Source organism: Ictalurus furcatus, chromosome 21, assembly GCF_023375685.1.
Source record: "Ictalurus furcatus strain D&B chromosome 21, Billie_1.0, whole genome shotgun sequence".
Classification (NCBI taxonomy): domain Eukaryota; kingdom Metazoa; phylum Chordata; class Actinopteri; order Siluriformes; family Ictaluridae; genus Ictalurus; species Ictalurus furcatus.
The window spans coordinates 3,182,328-3,200,708 of NC_071275.1; the positions used below are offsets into that span (position 1 = coordinate 3,182,328).

At 38.3% G+C, this 18,381-nt stretch overlaps 1 protein-coding gene across 19 annotated transcripts in view; it reads left to right on the top strand.

Annotated features, from left to right (window-relative positions):
* Positions 1-18,381, top strand: part of atp2b2 (ATPase plasma membrane Ca2+ transporting 2) — a 170,693-nt gene that overhangs the window by 46,787 nt on the left and 105,525 nt on the right. For 9 of the 19 annotated variants that reach the window (XR_008388899.1, XR_008388901.1, XR_008388900.1 and 6 more), the window contains exons 1-2: positions 5,540-5,693; positions 5,805-5,903. The exons of 1 other annotated variant lie outside the window; for it this stretch is intronic. The gene's annotated coding sequence lies outside the window, so the exon portion shown is untranslated. Of the gene's footprint in view, positions 1-5,539; positions 5,694-5,804; positions 5,904-10,838; positions 10,947-11,036; positions 11,562-18,381 lie in introns of those variants that run through there. 9 more of the 19 variants (XR_008388898.1, XM_053653366.1, XM_053653372.1 and 6 more) reach the window with 7 other exon arrangements.

Sequence of the window (18,381 nt, forward strand, 5' to 3'; positions counted from 1 at the left end):
ATGCAAGGCGCTAACTTGCCATGGGGAGCAACTTGGGGTTCAGTGTCTTACCCAAGGACACTTCGGTATGTGGAGTCACGTGGGCCGGGAATCAACCCTACGATTAGTGGACGACCCGCTCTACCACCCGAGCCACAGCCGCCCCACTGATACTTCAGTAATAATTACATTATCCCCAAGTGAGATATATCCAAACCGAATAAGGTTACACTGTCCCAAACAACACATTATTTTTTTTTTTTACTTTTTTCAACAACCATTACTTGTTAGAATGAACAACAATAAGAAGTCCACTTTCAAATACTAGTGTTTAGGATATAAACCGGACTATAGTTAAAGAAGAATAAATATTGAAATTATTTTACAGTCAGTAATGATGTTAGTCTAATTTTGCCTGGTTTTGCCCTTTGTTTTCTGAAACAAGTGATGACCCTCTATGTAAGGCAGTATGGTAGATCAGGGGCTCTAAGCTCATGATCTTTATGCGAATTTGTATTAATTATTAGCTCAGTGTACCATTTCGAGGGCTGGAGTGCTGTTCAGGCTCTTTTTGAGTTCAACCACAAGCATCGTTCATACTGCTCGGGCCACCCTGTTGCTTAGCAACTGGAAGTTTTCCCCCTCCCCCCTTTTTTTTCCCAAGCTCTAAATCTCCCACCAGTAGAGTGTGTCAAACATGCATTTTCTAGAAGTTTGTGAATCTTTGAAAGCCCATGTTTACTTCAGATTTTTTTTGCTTTTTTGTGAGGCGTCACTGGGTTGTGCAAAGGCATGATTTAGAACTCTGTCTGTGAAAAAAAATAAACGCATAGAAAACATACAGCGCTACTGTAAAACCTTCAGGGTTTAGTGTAAATTTAAATGGAGGTGCAGAGGGGAGGGTTTGCATGATGACTGCTGCGTGATTTTCTCCCAGTACACACTATTTACCTCACTTAAGCAGACACACTGACGGTAGACTAAAATGGCATTGACCCGTTTAAAACAATTTCAGACTGTATGATGTGACAAGAAAATAATGTCACGTTGGCCCAAACAAATACTATACACCCTTTTGAGTATTCCCGATTGGATTAGAGAACTAGCTTAAATGGTTAGACTATATAATAATATGAACAGACTATATAAGGTGTTCCTTTCCAGTTATAACCAAGGATTGCCCAGTGGGATGCCACTTCTCTGCATGGACTAAAGATCAATTCAAGAAATCCTGAGAACAAACTTCAAGCAGGCAGGGGTTCCGAGTGCTGGATGGATTTTCAGGTTAAATGTTTGTAGTGTGGGTTTTAGCTTGTGTTTCATCCTGTGGATGAGTTTTCCCACCTCATTTAACATTAAGCAAATCCCCAACGCTCAACTCTACTTAATGGCAACAGTGGAACTAATAACAGTCATAACCTTACAACTTTTATTCAAAAACTAACAAACCTTTTGAAGATCTTTTAAATCTGAGTTTAATCCAATATTGACTTAAAGAATCCAGTTGGGAGAAAAGATAATTCAAATTTCACTAATCTGTTTCTTCTACACTATGGGTAATAAAAAAAATTGTGTTTGTTCAACTAATACCTCCTCACGATCAAGAAGAATACATACATCGTGAGAATTAACTCTGGCCATCATTTTGGCCTCGGCAACCTGTCCTATGAAATCAGAAAAGATTACCGAGAGCCTCTGGTAGCTAATCAGCTAATTAGCACCCACTTAGGATATAATATTAGCACTCCGTATAAATCAGCACACTCAGCTAAAGCCTGACTGATAGCACATGGACACTAAAGACATATGACCTCTAGCTGGATAGAAAAATAAACTGTAAAATTAGCTACATTATAATTACACAATTAATTGCATGTTACATTTTTAAACCAAAGTCATGCTGAAATCTGTTTGTAGTCTTTATACGTTCATCATACCTACTAAAATGCTTTTGAATATATTTTTATATATTACATTATACCTAGGCACTCTTTAATTGTCAAAACTGATTTGACCTTGAGTCTCCAGTGTCAGCGCTTTTCATTCCAGTTTCTATGTAATATGTGATGCTGCGTCTTCTAAACTGTCGTGCATGAAAATACAAGGAGATCGGCAGATTCTGAAATACTCAAATCACATTTTTCCCCCATTCTGATGTTCGATGTGAACATTGAAGCTTTTGACCTGTATCTGCATGGTTTTATGCATCGTGCTGCTGCCATATGATTTGGATGATTGGATAAATATGTGAATACACAGATGTCCAGGTGTCCTATTAAAGTGTCCGGTCAGAGTATATATATATGTTCCATTTCTTTATATTTACATATAGATGTGTTACTCAACTTAGAACACGATACCTTTTGTTTGAACCCACTCATTTTTCATGTGATAAAACTATTGGAACATGTGACTGATTATGTGTTTCTTGTTGTCAAGATCTGCCCTGTTAGACTGGTTGTTTAAACAATTACAGTAATAGATCTGAATGTCTATTCGTGGTTTGAGCCCTGGGTTTCACCTGTGAAGACTGCATTTGTTGTTAAAAAGGATAAACCAACATGAAGACCAGAGAGCTGTCTATTGGAGAAAAGCAAGCCATTGCTTTTCTTTCTTCATGGTATGAATGGTAATGGTCTGCACCTATAAAGTGCTTTTTTAACCTTAGCGGTACCAAAGCGCTTTACACTGTGTCTCATTCACCCATTCACACACACCAATGGTAGCAGAGCTGCCATGCAACGCGCTAACTTGCCATCGGGAGCAACTTGGGGTTCAGTGTCTTGCCCAAGGACACTTCGGTATGTGGAGTCACGTGGGCCGGGAACCGAACCGCCAACCCTACGATTAGTGGACGACCCGCTCTACCACCTGAGTCACAGTCGCCCGAAGCTGAGAAAAAAAGGGAAAATTGATCTTAGTCAATGCACAAACATTGGGCATAGCCAATAAACCAATTAGGAATTTCCTGAAAAAGGAAAAGATATGAAACACTCATCCGCAGAAAGAATCTGAAAGCCAGATTAACATATTAACATAAGAAACATATTGTCACTACATGATGCGGAAATACTAGTTCATGCATTCGTCACCTCTAGATTAGATTACTGTAATGCCTTACTGTCTGGATGTTCCAGTAGGAATATAAATAAGCTCCAGTTAGTCCAGAATGCAGCTGCTAGAGTCCTAACTAGAACTAGAAGGTACGACCATATCACACCGATATTATCAATACTGCATTGGCTCCCAGTAAAATCTCGCATTAACTATAAAATACTTTTATTAACCTATAAAGCACTAAATGGTCTCGCGCCACAATATCTAAGCGACCTTTTGGTTTTATATAATCCGCCACGCCTACTTAGATCAAAAGATGCAGGCTATTTGACGGTACCTCGAATAGTGAAGGCTACAGCAGGGGGAAGAGCTTTCTCTTATAGAGCCCCACAGTTATGGAACAGTCTTCCTATTAGTGTTCGGGACTCAGACACAGTCTCAGTGTTTAAGTCTAGGCTTAAAACGTATTTGTTTACTCAAGCCTACCCTGACTAGATTCTGTTCTACTACTTCGCAGTCATAATAATCTTTTTTCTCCCTCTCTCCTTTCGCCGAGCCCCACATGAATTTATGGAGATACTAGAGATCCAGATCCTTTCTGCCTCTGGATGGAGCTCAAATCTTCTCTAATTCCAGACTGCTGGGACTACGGCTGCTCCTAAGGCCATACAGACTTCATATAAATCCATAATGAACTTTTTCACACTATCTGTTGTTACCCAGATGAGGATGGGTTCCCTTCTGAGTCGGGTTCCTCTCAAGGTTTCTTCCTCTTAAAACATCTTAGGGAGTTTTTCCTTGCCACCGTCGCCACTCAGTGGCTTACTCAGTTGGGATAAATTTGCACCTTTAATATCTGTATACCATGTTGATATTTCTGTAAAGCTGCTTTGAGACAATGTCTATTGTAAAAAGCGCTATACAAATAAAATAAATAAATAATAAAATAGATTGGAATTTGCAAAAGAAATACAGAGATGTGCCCTAAAATTTCTGGAACCAAGATTAACCTCTACCAAAGTGATGGAAAGACCAAATTGTGGAGAAAGAATCCAAAGCCCATAATCCAAAATATACAAGCTTATTGGTCAATCACTGTGGAGGTACTGTCATGACTTGGGCTGCTTCTGGAACGGGCTGACTAATCTTTCTTGATGATGTAACTCATGATGGTAGTAGCAGAATGAATTCAGAAGTTTGCAGAAACATTCTGTCTGCCAATGTAGAGAGAAATGCATCCAATGTTATTGGGAAGAACTTCATCATGCAGCAAGACAATGACCAAAAACAGACTGGCAACACAACAAAGGACTTCACCAGGGGAAAAAAGAGAGAGGTTTTTAGACTGGCCAAGGCACTCACCAGACCTTAAACCATTTGAGCAGCATTTGAAGAGGAGACTGAAGGGGGAAACCCCCCGAAACAAACAACGACTGAACGAAGATGCAGTACAAGATAGAAAAGCATCATAAAAGAAGAATTAAACAGTTTGGTGATGTCAGTGTGCTGCCAACTTGATGCAATTATTGCAAGCAAGGGATATATAACTAAATATTAAGTGTTATTTACACCAAAGGTGCAGTGATCTATGTTGTTTAACACATCTAGATGTAAATATCAGGAAATGAAAGCTGAAATTGTCATCTATTGTCTCATATTCATCGTTTGACCTCAAACACAAATCTCTTCATTTTATAGCCAAAACAAAATAATTGGCCTTGCAGTTCCAATACTTTTGTAGGGGACTGTAATTTTAAGGGGGACGATTGTAGCTAGGGCTCTGTCTGGAACAGTTTGTTATATGACATCAGCTGTTTTAGTGGCAGTGATGCATCATCAAACAAAATACATAATCCAGTGAATGCTAACACTGTTTAAAGTTCCTAAAATTCTCTTGTTTCAGAGTGGTTGAAGATGTTGTTCTGGTCAGTCATCAAATGTGATACGATTAGCGGCACAAATGTGGACAAAAGCAATGCCTGTATTTTGGCTGCCAGGTTTTACTGGGAAATGCAGTCAGCCACCTGCATTTTGATCATTGCAAATAATAGGCTTTCGTAGGGATAGAATTAGCCCCACTGTCAGGTTTGCACAGGAGACTTTGGGAAATGAGGCGTGCTAAGACACTAATAGGTAGACGTTTTCTGCTGCAGAGACTTGATGCTCTTTCTTTTCCCACACATTGAGCTTTGCACCGTGTCGCTATGTTCAAAATTGTGGGAATGTTTGCTGGTCATCAAATCTGTTTAAGTATAAATCACTAAAATTGTTGTAGTTCTCATTGCCCTACATGACTGAGACGTGAAAAGGAAAATTTCAACTGAGGCAATGATGTCATTCAGAACCTTGGGAAAAATAAAAGCGCTTCAAATTTATTTATTAAAACAAAAATGTGCATTTGGTTCTTTACTTTTCTAAATTTGGGAGAAAGCAATTCAGACAGAACTGTAGTGCTTGGGTGATTATACCATGGTCTGTCAGAATACTTGATTCTGATTGGCAAGAAGGTGTGTGTTAAAACCGTATATACCACAGGTAGTTCCGGCCAGTTTAATCACCGTTCTAAATTAATGCGCTGCGTATAAACAATTGTAACCATAGCAACATGCAGTTATACTCACAGCTTCATTATTAGTAGAGATGCGGCACAGACGCAGGTAATTCACACATGAATCTCTCTCTCTCGCGCTCTCTCTCCAATTATTTATTATAATTCATTCAAATAAATGTAATCTTATTGCACTACTTTATCTCTGTGTATGATTTAGAGCGGGTGGAATTCTAGATCTAACGACCCATACATGGGCGCTTCCACAGAATTGGTGCAAACTGCTGTCCCACAACCAAAAAACACATTTAAAAAGCATGTAAGTATTCAGATCTTAGATGTTTACTAAGGTATCCTTCTATTAGCTATTGAAACCCACAATAATATTTAAAATATCAGTAAGATTTATATATATATATATATAAAATCATCATTTATCGGGTACTTTCAATTGGGAGGTGGCTGTCCCGAACCCTAAGCCCTAAATTTCAACTTATGAAAATGATATTGAAATAATTTTTTGCACTTTTATTCCATTGTTGTTTTGAAAAATATCTTTTGGATAATTTTTTAAAAAAAAAAAGGAAGTTAAAAAAAGAAATCTATTTATTTGACATTTTCTTTGTAAATCATGAAACACTATGGAAAAAAGAAAAAGTGTCCCGCGTTTTCATGACACTACCGAAACAGTGTATGTTTTAGTCCATGGGCTGAGACTGATTTTAACCACACCCCTACATTTTTGATAAAAAAAAAATCCCTCTCTCTCATAGCTATGTGGTGAGTAGATAGGTCCCATCATTTTGAGGTAAAGGTGTTCAAAAGCCTGAAAATCTGTGTGTAACTGTAAAATAACTAACGAAAACGAATCGTTATTGTTGTCTTTTCAACAACATGGTATACGTGGGCAAATCCATGGCTAGGTGTGCGTTACAGGATTTTAATGCACAATGTGGACTCAAAGAATCACCCTTAGATTGTTTATACTGGGTTAATATGGATTTCATAAATAGAACTATAGAAATGAAATAGTGCAACAGTAAATTTAACATGCAGAAAGTTTAAACACAAACGATATGACGAGATCCCCGATCTTAGCTTAATATGCTTTTAACTGCCAGGTTTGTTTTTCATTCGCATTCAACAATGAATTTAGAGATAAATGAGTTGAATTTGAATGTGAAAGGAATGTTCGGTTTACCTTGTGGAATAACAGTAGTTCACAGGAAGACATAATGTGGTAGCATATAGTTGAATCAGATAAGTTGCATAGAAACTACTGTAGCTAGCTGTGTAGAGGCGAAGTTCTTTACAGTTCTGTAGAGGTGTTCAGGTAAAGATTTCAGTCATCGGTTGGAGGTGAACTTCGTGTGTGTGTGTGTGTGTGTGTGTGTGTGTGTGTGTGTGTGTGATGGGAGCCTGTCATGGAATGTCAGCACAGGTTCCTTGTCATTCTCTGGAGATGATTTTCTGATAAATTGAGCAGCTGTAATGTTGCTCTCTTCCTCCCTCTACAGCATGTCTGCCTTCAGCTGCAAGGTCAGAGCGAGGGACGGGATAGAGGGAGGGGGGAAAGAAAAATGAGAGCAACATCCTGATACTGCAGTCTTTACTCCCAACCGCTCCCTGGTTATGATGTAAAACAATCACATCCTTATGACCCGGCTGTCGTTTATTATTATTATTTTTTTTTTTTTGAAGAAATCTACACTACACTTAGGCTTGAGATTGTGTAGGTTTTAAGATAAACACAAGCATTATGTGGTACAAGTTTTGAAATATTCTTAGAAATGGTATTAGGAGAACTTTTCTCTAGCTTTCTTTCTAGATGAAGTGCATCACAGTGCTTAGCAGCCTTACTCCAATCAGCCCTAGAAATAAAACCAGGTTTATTGTAGCACACCTGAAGATGTTTATTTGATAAGATTGAGATGGCAGATGAGCAAGATGATCACATTTTATGCTTGTCCTTGTCCTGCAGAAGTCGTTCATCATCAGGTAACGACTCCAGGGACCTTAAGATGTCATCGACCTGAAGAGGGGAATCTTTCCTGCTAAATTAATCAGGTCAAGGGTCAAGAGCCACCAGGGTAGACAATACTGATGAAGAGATTTTCATGTTTACTACCATCAGACCTTGATGTTGAAATGGTTTGCTTTTATACGGTTGGGATTTCTGTGCAGGAGTTTCCACCCTTGATGTTCGAAAAAACACTTTGAAAAGCACAATTTAGAGTTTTATCATTGGACCCATTTATATGATTCATGCAATACGCCAACATTTTGATGAGTATATTTTGTCAAACGCTAGGCAGTATGTCATATCTGGACATTTTTTAAAATGTAGATTGTTTCATCAGAATATTTTGCTTGAAAGCCAGGACATCCAGGTGACTCTCGATCAATGTAATGTGCATCTACAGCTATAAAACTTGATTTGAGGCTGTCTACACTTTGATATCGCATATGTCATAAAGTTTTCTACAAGAGTCCTTCAGCTGCGAGCGGACTGAAGATCGATAGCTCTTTATGGAAGTTTGCTTAGCATCTGTGTGCTCTTTCTGCATCCTGAGTTTTTGGTGCACTGCAGCTCTGGGCTGAGGAGAGGAGCTGCATTGATATGCAGAGACTCCTTCTGATCTCCATCACTGCCTCTCCCAATTCTGCTGAGCAGCAGTACAACCTGAGTATTCACACCCACCTATAGTACTGATTACATGGTCAACCCCTTTAGCTCTGTAGTCAGGTTTACTGATAGATTAGCTAAGGATCTGTAACAATGACCAGATACAGTCCCCTCCGAAAGAATTGGAACGGCAAGGCCAATTCTTTTGTTTTTGCTATACAGTTAATGTGTTTTGTTAATGGTAATCCAAAAATCATCATCAAGTTCATAGTCGGGGTCAGAGTACAGACTAATCCAGAGTAATCCATAGTCATAAACGAGGACAATCAAGAATCAAACCCATTAAATACTATGAGATACAAAGGACAGTGTACATGGGGAAATGAAACAGAACTAATTAAAGGTATAGAAAAGATGGACACAACCGCTAACACACTAATGATGGAAGGGGTGGGGAAAGGGGCGGGGAAAGGACTGAAACTGAAACAAAAGCATATGGGCAAAGTAAACAAAAGCACAAGACATGAACGCAGCACTTATTGCACACTTTATTAACTGTGCTGTGCACTGAGAGGGCAAATCATGATGGTTGTATTTGGAAGTCTTTTAAAAGTCCTCATCTGAAAGGGTTCATGTGTCTTTAGAGAACACAACCATTCAGTGTTGTTTGTCAAGTGGCAATATTTTATTATTTAATATTGTACAACCAGGGCGCGTGTTCGCCTCACGCCTCCAGGGTCGGGGGTTCGATTCCCACCGTGGCCCTGTGTGTGCGGAGTTTGCATGTTCTCCCCGTGCTGCGGGGGTTTCCTCCGGGTACTCCGGTTTCCTCCCCCAGTCCAAAGACATGCGTGGTAGGCTGATTGGCGTGTCCGAATTGTCCGTAGTGTGTGAATGGGTGTGAGAGTGTGTATGTGATTGTGCCCTGCGATGGATTGGCACCCTGTCCAGGGTGTACCCCGCCTTGTGCCCGATGCTCCCTGGGATAGGCTCCAGGTTCCCCGTGACCCTGAAAAGGATAAAGCGGTATAGAAGATGGATGGATGGATGGATATTGTACAACCGTGTGTTAGTTACAGTATTAGTTGTCAGATTAATCTGGTCTTTTCTTAGGCTGTATTTGTCCGTTAGTGATGATACCTGACATGGAAAATAAAGTGTGAGACTAACTTGACTAACATGCTTTACATTCTTATCATATTACATGATATTGGATATCAAACCAGGGGGGTTTGCCTCGCACCTCCGTGTTTAGGGGGTTTGAATCCTGCCTCTGCCATGTGTGCTCCCCATGCTACGGGGCTTTCCTCTGAATACTCCGGTTTTCTCCCCCAGTCCAAAGACATGCGGTGTAGGCTGATTGTCCGTAGTGTATGAATGGGTGTTCGAGTGTGTGTGCGATTGTTCCCTGTGAGGGGTTGGCACCCGATCCAGGGTGTCCCCCGCCTTGTGCCCTGAGTTCCCTGGAATAGGAAACGGATAGATGCATGAATGGATATTGCAGTAGAAAGTGTACACCAGTCTATATAGTCCCATTATAGCTTACACTGGCATCTTGATCAGACTTGATAAATGACTGAGTGATTGCTAATGAACGTCCTAAAGTTGTACAAAAATGAAAGGCATCATGGTGGTACAGTGGGTAGCATTGCTTATCTGATCCTGAGCTCAGGTTACTGTCTCTGTGGAGTTTCTCATGTTCCCCCTGTGTCCGTTTAGGTTGCCTTCAGGTTCTCCAGTTTCTTCCCCTCTCCCAAAACAAGAAAGTTTGATTGTTTTTATTCTCTGCTCTAAACTTTCTCTAGATGTGAATGTTTGTGCAGAGTTGCATGTGACATGCCTGGCATCCCATCCAGGGTTCATTATGGCCTCATGCTCAGTGTTACTGGGATAGTCTGATCCTAACTAGGATAAAGTGGTTTGCATGATGCTGATGGGTATTAGTTACTTCCTAGCAACATTACCATTATTGTAGCTCCAGAACTAAAGAAGCAAACTTCAGACACTAACCACGTCTTGACTGATATTTGGAGTAATGCTGTAAATGTAATTTTTTGACCTTTGAACGCTCAAGGTCATGTGAGTCAGCATTTACGAGGCCATTGTAGGACAAAAAAAACTGTAATAGTTGAGGGGCTTTATGAAGGACTCTTAATGTTTTGGCTCAGGTCTGATAGTCACTAATCATCCTGAATGAGTGGGTGTCCTTGAAGGTCCGTCTCTCTCTCTCTCGCTCTCTCTCTCTCCATCCTCCCTCCTCCCAATGTTTAATCCGAAGTGGCATCTTCCTGCTGGTTTTCCTCCTCCATCTCAGGGGGATGCTTTATCACCCAGGAAGGGGTGTAGTGTTTTGTTTTGTTTTTTTTTTGGTGGTGGGGTGGGGGGGTGGAGAATATAAATGTTCTCTCTTTTCTTTTGCTTGCTGTCTCAATCTCTTAGTGTCAATCTAAAAAAAAATGTATAAAGTATGCATCGTTCTTAAACATTTGTCCTTAATTAAGACACACAATCTCCCACCCCAAATCTTTCTCATTCTGCAGCCTTCCCGTCCAGTCCATCTTTCTCACCCCCCCCCCCTCCCCCTCCACCCCCCATCTCTGTCTGACATGGTACGGACTGTGTGTGCAGTGCCTTCTGTAATCGTGCTGGGCTTGTTGAGTCTGTGCTGATGCTGAACAGTGATTACTCCTCTGTGTGATCGATGCCTGTTTGGATTTGACATGAATGTCAAGCTGAGTAAGTCAAACTCGGTCTCTCTTTCACCGCATACTTTGTACTGGAACTCTGTCTTTTCCTTTTTTTTTTTTTTAGTTCTGTCTGTGGAAGCAGTTGTTTTAGCAGAGTGGTGGTAAGAAAATGCCATGCTGTGTGTGTGTGTGTGTGTGTGTGTGTGTGTGTGACAACTCTTTGTGCGGTTAGGTTTAGCACCTCGGCAGGTGGAAACAACAGTCGAGGAATGTGGCAGCTCTATTCGTGCCAGCTGGGCTGCATCCTCTAAAAATAATTCCTCCCTTTTCCTTCTCATGCTTTAATGGGGAGATGAGGAGGAGAGTGTGTGGTGAGGAAGAGGACAGCAAATCTTCATATGAATCTTTGGAATCTTGTATGCTGTCCTGGAGCGAGTGTGACCGGTGTGAGAACTACATCCCCTCCATTTCTCTAGCTTTCTCACTGGAAGCTCAACTTACACTCAAGTGTGATTTTCGCAGACCCCCATATTTGTTAATGACGGATGGCAGGGACAGTTCTAGGGACAGGGACGTAGCATTGTGGTGCTAGGGACAGATGGGACTGAACTCTAGATTTACAGCTTCCATGTGACAGGCTGAGTAGGGACCGTAGGTGTGTGGGGTAAGAATGACTAGCTCTTGCAGAACAGCCAGCCTCTACTGATCATATGGATCATAACACTGCATTTGTACCCAAATACGTGTTTGTCTATAAGGTATGCTAAATATTTAGAGACTCAAACGAAAGCACTAATATCAGTCAGTATCAGTATCAAGCCAATATTGGTTTGAAATGCCAAGCTGGTGTCAGATCAGTTTGGACACGTTCTAGTTCACTCTGATTTAGTGCTGTAGTTTTATACGTCATGAACGTGTGCGATGTTGATCTCTATTGATATTGCACGGTACTCGGCGTATTTGAAATTGAAAAGTAAAATAATCGAATCCATAGTTTGAAGGTGATGCGTATTAAATCCAGCATTTGTTTTTTTATGCAGTCGTCTACACACGTGATTTGCTGTGCCTAGTGATCTTGAGATTCCGCAATGACAAATCACGTGTGCACCTAAAGGGCATTTGTGGTACCCATGTAATTCAAAACCTTAAAGGTGGAGGTTTATAGATGGAGTAGTCTAAATGCAAGAATTTTATGACTAAAGTGATTGAGTATCTACTAGAGTTGCCTTTTCTTCAGATCGTTGACGACATCTGACGCCTGCACTTAATCGTGAAATAGATTGTTCTTTTTTTTTTTACCCATACAGTTAAAAACTTTCATCTCGCTGACAATTCCCACCCAATAATTTAGGTTTCCCCCTATCCCATGACAGCTACCAGTCCGAAAAGTTGAGGGTTACTAGGATTTTCATAGGACTGCCATAGGGCTGTTGACGACGCATGAAAGAAAGCTCTAACTATCGTATTCTGTTAATTTTCTTCAGTGATTTGATGGCACCACAATAATTGATGGACGAATAAACCACATTTTGCACTCTCTTAGACATCCAGCCTTATCATGTCTTTACAATAGGGCAAAATTTTTAGATAGCTGTACCATTCAGGGGCCCACATGTAATTCAGCCCTTAGGGCCAGGGTTGTTTGTACCTGTTTCATTCCGATCTTAAGAATGATTGCACATGAAGAATGCTATTTCAGTCATTTGAATCCAGGAAGTGATCTATCCAATGATGGACCATGACAGGCTACACCTGCAGGAAGCATTGGATTTAACTGAGTACACACTTGACATTTTTGTGTATTGTGCTAGTATGCAATAATAACAAACAATGCCAGCATTTAAAGAAATACATTAAGCAAAAAAATAAATAAATAAATTTTATATATATATATATATATATATATATATATATATATATATATATATATATATATATATATATACACAAAGCATATAATTACTACTTCAATTAAATGTAGCGAAGACATAATTACATATTTAAATAAATAAAATTGTAAAATAGCAGGTGTATTATCATTTGCATCACATCCAGCATTGCACTACAATTTTATGGTTAAACGTTGGGATGTGGACTGAATATTATGTGATTGGAGTAATACACGATAAAGCTAGCTTCTGCTGTTTTACACTATGGCTTATTGAGTGATTTTGGGTGCAGCTGAATTATGAGCAAATGTATGAAGATTTCATTGAAAAATCTGTTCATGGAAAGGATTTTTGGTTAAAATAGACCTCCGTTGCATTTGGGGTAAGTGGAAAATGTATAAATTTGATTTATGGCCAGCCAGTTTCTTTGATATTTGGAATATGGGACATGTAAGGAATGGATTATTTTCCTCTAACAGCACATCCCAAAGTGTTTTATTCCTATTATACCACAGTGATTTATACCAATGATTACAATTTTTACAATTACATTTAATTTTTGGGACATGTTTTTCATTGCTAAATATCTACATATATATATATATATATATATATATTTAAAAATCTGCTTGTTATTAGGGTTAGATGATATAAAACGTTTGCCATACAAGTGCCTGTGATTTTGTTGTTACTATAGAAACAGTGAAGAATTAGAATAAGGTCATTAAATATAAACCTATAATTTAGTTACAGACACAATTACTGTCAGAGCTGCTCTTATAGAAAATTCCTCAACACCTTCTGATTGAAGAAGTACTCAGTGCTGTGGTTTAATTCCAAATAAAGGGATAATTTAAGTAATTAGTGCCTAAATAAACATGTTTTGACCTTTTAATTTGCAGCCTGTTCTTTGTGCCTTTTTATGAAAATGTTGTTTTATTCCCATCTCTGAAATACTCTTGGTTTTGCATGCTCGCGTAACAGTATGGCAGTGCGTATGAGTCTTATTATAAAGCCAGCGGTTAAATCTGGGTGAGGTACAGAAGAACAAAGTGAGTGGCATGCAGAACTGAGCGTGACTACTATAATTTGATGAAAAAGGAAATTAGCATAACGAAATTATACAGTGACCAAGAAAAGTGTTAAACAGATCAAAAGTGTTTTATATTGAAAACGTAAGACAGTGAATTGATATCCAGTATATGTATACAATCTAGAGCTTCCAAACTTTTAACTGGTAGTATGCAGTATATTTGGAGATATGAACTTATTATGTAATTACTAAATATGCGCTTTATTACAAGATCAGTTTGGAGTGAGAATGAGACTGCATTGCCTAGCAGTACTGTTTGAAGGAAGTGTAGAAGTATTTGGTAATTATCTAAATGTTTTGGCAAATCAGCTACATTTGAGAAAATGACAGAATCTTTCACCAAACCTACGGCCTGAAGCGATGGCATTGTTTATTATATTATCAGTGTGTATACACAAAAAAATCAGGTGTGTCCAAAAAAATTTAAAATCACTTGGTCACTTAAAATCTTGATTATTACATTATTACAACATGATTATTACTCTGGAAATATTTCAAATTTTACTTAACAAATGTTTAATGTCACTTATATGACAGTTCGTTCCGGACGAGCGGTGTTAGTAGAGTGCTGATATGTACTGCGGCGTAACAGCACTGGGACATTTCACTGTGTGCATAATTCTGCTTGTGTGTGTTCACTACATATAAGTTCAAATTCTAGGAATAGTTTGTTACACTGAAAACTGTTACTACATTTACTATGAAAAATCCATTCATTTAATGGCAAGTTATTAAAATCTCTGAAATACCCATAAGGCTGGGAAAATTGAACTAGGTAATGTCTTTAACCAATTTCCCAACCGTATTGTTGGCTTAACGGCATTACAGACTAACAAACTACATTAGAGCACAAGCTTTTTAACCCTTTCATGGATAGTGGTCACTACAGTGGACAGCTATTCATAAGCCGTTTTCTGGCTAGTGCAAGGATTTTAATAGAATAACTACATAAGAGCCGCTAGAGTGGACGCTAAGTCTTTATTCGAGCTCATGCGGTCCACTGGAGTGGACACTTCAATAACTTTTTGAAAATGGAATGTAAAAGTAAAATGAAGGTAAAATTATTTTTTTTTATACCTGAAGAAGAGGATTTCATAATTCATGCATGAAAGGGTTAATTAGCTAATTCTTGGCTTTGCATCACACGGCCGTTCAAACACTGGCACTAGTACACTCGGCCAGTCGTTTAAATAGCTAGCTAAATTAAAATGCGGCTAGTATTCGTATCCCTGGAACTAGGTTTGCTTCCATTGTAGTTGTACCCAGCATGCTCCACTGAGTGTGTGGGGAAGAAGAACAGCCACTAAACGAATGAATCAATTTATCAATGATCAGTGTGTTTATTGTTAAAATTTCCTTTGTGTTGCATCTTTTTTTTTTTTTAAACAAATTGTAATGACACAACAGGAATACATTTGCAAAGTTTGCCGTAAAACAAGGATTAAATGGTTATGTAAACAAATTAAATGGTTAAAGGCTTTACAGGTTATTCAAACCAGATTTGTAGTTTGCTCTAACAGGTTGAACAGATAAACCTTTATTTAATTAAGCTTAAAGTTTTATGTCTGTTGATGCAAATCAGCAGCGTTATTTCCTCCCATAATTAAATGACTGGAATAGGTCTTGTAAAAAGGAAAAAAGAGAAAAAAATCATTGTTTCTAATAGAGAAAAGATTAGAGAATAGAGCAGCGAGTCTTCAGAATAGCAGTCACGGGTATATTGAAATGCTTATTGTATTTCTCTTTATAGTTTTTTCTTCTTCTTCTTCTTCTTTTTTTTTTGTTTAGTACAAAGAAGATGGCAGACTGGAATTTTTGTTAACGATTGTTAAAAAAAAAAAAAAGAAAAAAAAGAAAGCTCATGATCATTCTGACAAGCTTCTGCCTCTTTTAAAAAAAAAAAACAAAAACCCAACAAACTTTAAAACGTATACTCACAGGCTTCTACTTGTAGAAAGGAATCTTTGTAAAGGACTCATGCTAAATCCGTGGCTTTAGTGCCTAATATTTGTGACCTAATAACACTATGGCATGCTAGACTCTTCTTTTACTATGAGCAATAATTGATATTCTTTACTGCAGAATTTCAGCATTGAATGGTAACATGCAGCATCAGTGTCAGGTGCCCTGGAGGAGAACCATGTTTTCAGCCAGAACCTAAATTTAGCTTTGTTTAAGAACATGGCTTTTGTTAGCAAGCAGATTTCATGTCCAGGATATCAGGCATACATCGCATTGGAACATTGCTTTTGTTAGCTCTTTTGCAAGCCCTCTTTTGTAGGATGTCCTTAATGTAACCAAACAGCTGTTTAGTTGACTTATCCCATTTACCTGAACTGACACACAGGCCCAAGATGAATGTCCTTAGATTACTCCTTTATAAGATCAGGTGTGGCTTTTGTCTTTGTACTGAAGTTCATTAACGATGAAGCAAAATTGAAATCAGCGATCGCTTTTTAATCTTCTTCTCATTTAGGCGATTGTTTTGGACTAATTCTGATAAAAATCGAATGTTTGATTGGACGAACACATCTACTGTAGCAGTTGTGGCCAGCATCATATGTGCTAGCTTGATAAACCTCTTAAGTTACACTATAAATCTAACGGGAAGCATTACATGAGGTTAGGAATTTGATATTCAGCATGCTATGCAGTCTAATATTCAATATTCAGCAAGCTCAAGAAGTGCCTTTTAAAACTTTTAATATTATTGACTGGACATAGCCATTAAAGTGCACATTACCTGTATGAACTAAGTTACATTACATTAATATGGTACAGTTATTAAAAAATGCAGAGGAATTCTGGGAAGTTTGTCTGCTAGCCTGCTGGCGTACACAGAACGGACGTCTTTTGGAAGTATAGGCTCTGGTGTTCAGGACCCAGTCCTTGGCATAAGCACCATCTAGAGAGTTGGTGAGGTTAACACCCAATCGCATCACATCATAGAGATAATCTCTCGAAGCACTTAGTTTGAAACATAGATGTATTATATTATAAACATAATAATAGTTTGAACTGGGAAAAATGGCCTATTGCTTGAACAGTTTTCAGTAATAAATTACTGAATGAGATGATTATCAGAGGATTCTAAATAATGTAATACGTATTCAGATCATTGATTATATTCGGAAATTCTATTCTGTATTAAATTTTACTGGCTAATCCTAACTCTTAACCCTGAATCATTGAACAGGGGTGGAAAAAACAGTAGTCTGGCCGCCCAGGGCAAGCAGATATCATATCTGAGCTATCACTTTTCATTTTAAGTAGGTTTAACAACCAGAAAAGGAAAAAAAAAAAAAAAAAAAAAAAAAAAAAAGAGCTTATTGACTTTTGCAAAGCAAAAGTTTCCATTTTTGGAAAAGTTTCCACACTATAACTATAGTGTGTGCCTTCGAATCCCACCACCTACTGCACTACACACACACACACACACGCACGCACACGGCATGATTTGACTGTCGGAACGATTTTTACCAGACAGATTAATTAGTGTGCATGGGTGACAGGCTTTTCTGAATTGGGAACACGCAGGTATTCGGAACACTTTGGAACACTTATGCAACCGAACAATATACTGTATAGTTTGAAACCAAGCCATTATATATAACCCTCTTGCTTCCTGCACGCCTCGTCGCCTCACAGTTAAACATATAGAGAGGCAGACTCAAATAAAAGCTTTTGCATGCAGTTGAAGGACAGAACACCAAATCTCATGGAAATGATTTACTGACTTTATGTCGAGGGCACGAACACGCTGTGCTACATTAAAAACTTTGCTAGAAGAGGATAATACCTTTGTTGCATTTAATTTGGATAGCATTGTTGATTAATTATTCAGCTTTCAGAGACATTTGATTAAAAATAGTGCCAAACCTTTTAATTAAACAAAAAAAAATTGAAATGAATTGTATTAGTAGTACAGCTAGGCAAAGTGGAATAAGCATGGCATAATCTAGACATATACAATATATGTACATAATAACTAATTAACTAGAATAATATTTAAAAAAAAAAAACCTCGCATAAATACTACGTAAGATTCTTTTTAGGGTACTGAATATATTATTGGAAATGCGCTATATAAAATTTGTTGCTGTTATTATTAATATTATTATTTTATTTTTATTCTTATTATTACATATTCAGTCTTTAAATACGACACTAAATCGGTCTCTCTTTCAGTATTGTTGCTTAGTATAATATATTATAATATTGTAGTATAATATTGTTTCAGTAGTATTGCAGAAAGCTTACAGTGTGTGATAGCAGAATTCAGGCCTTTTCTAGAGTTTTTTTTTGTTTTGTTTTGTTCTGCATGATCTGTGCATATGAACGTCTCTGACCCGATCATGTCCCTGTATGCACCAAAACACTGCACTGAATTTAAATAGAGCAGAAACGCCGCAGTGACCTTGAAAGGGTTCTTTTTAACTGTGCTTTCGGTGACCTCGGGTTGTTTCGGTGACCTTGAAAGAATTATTTTCTTACTGTTCTCT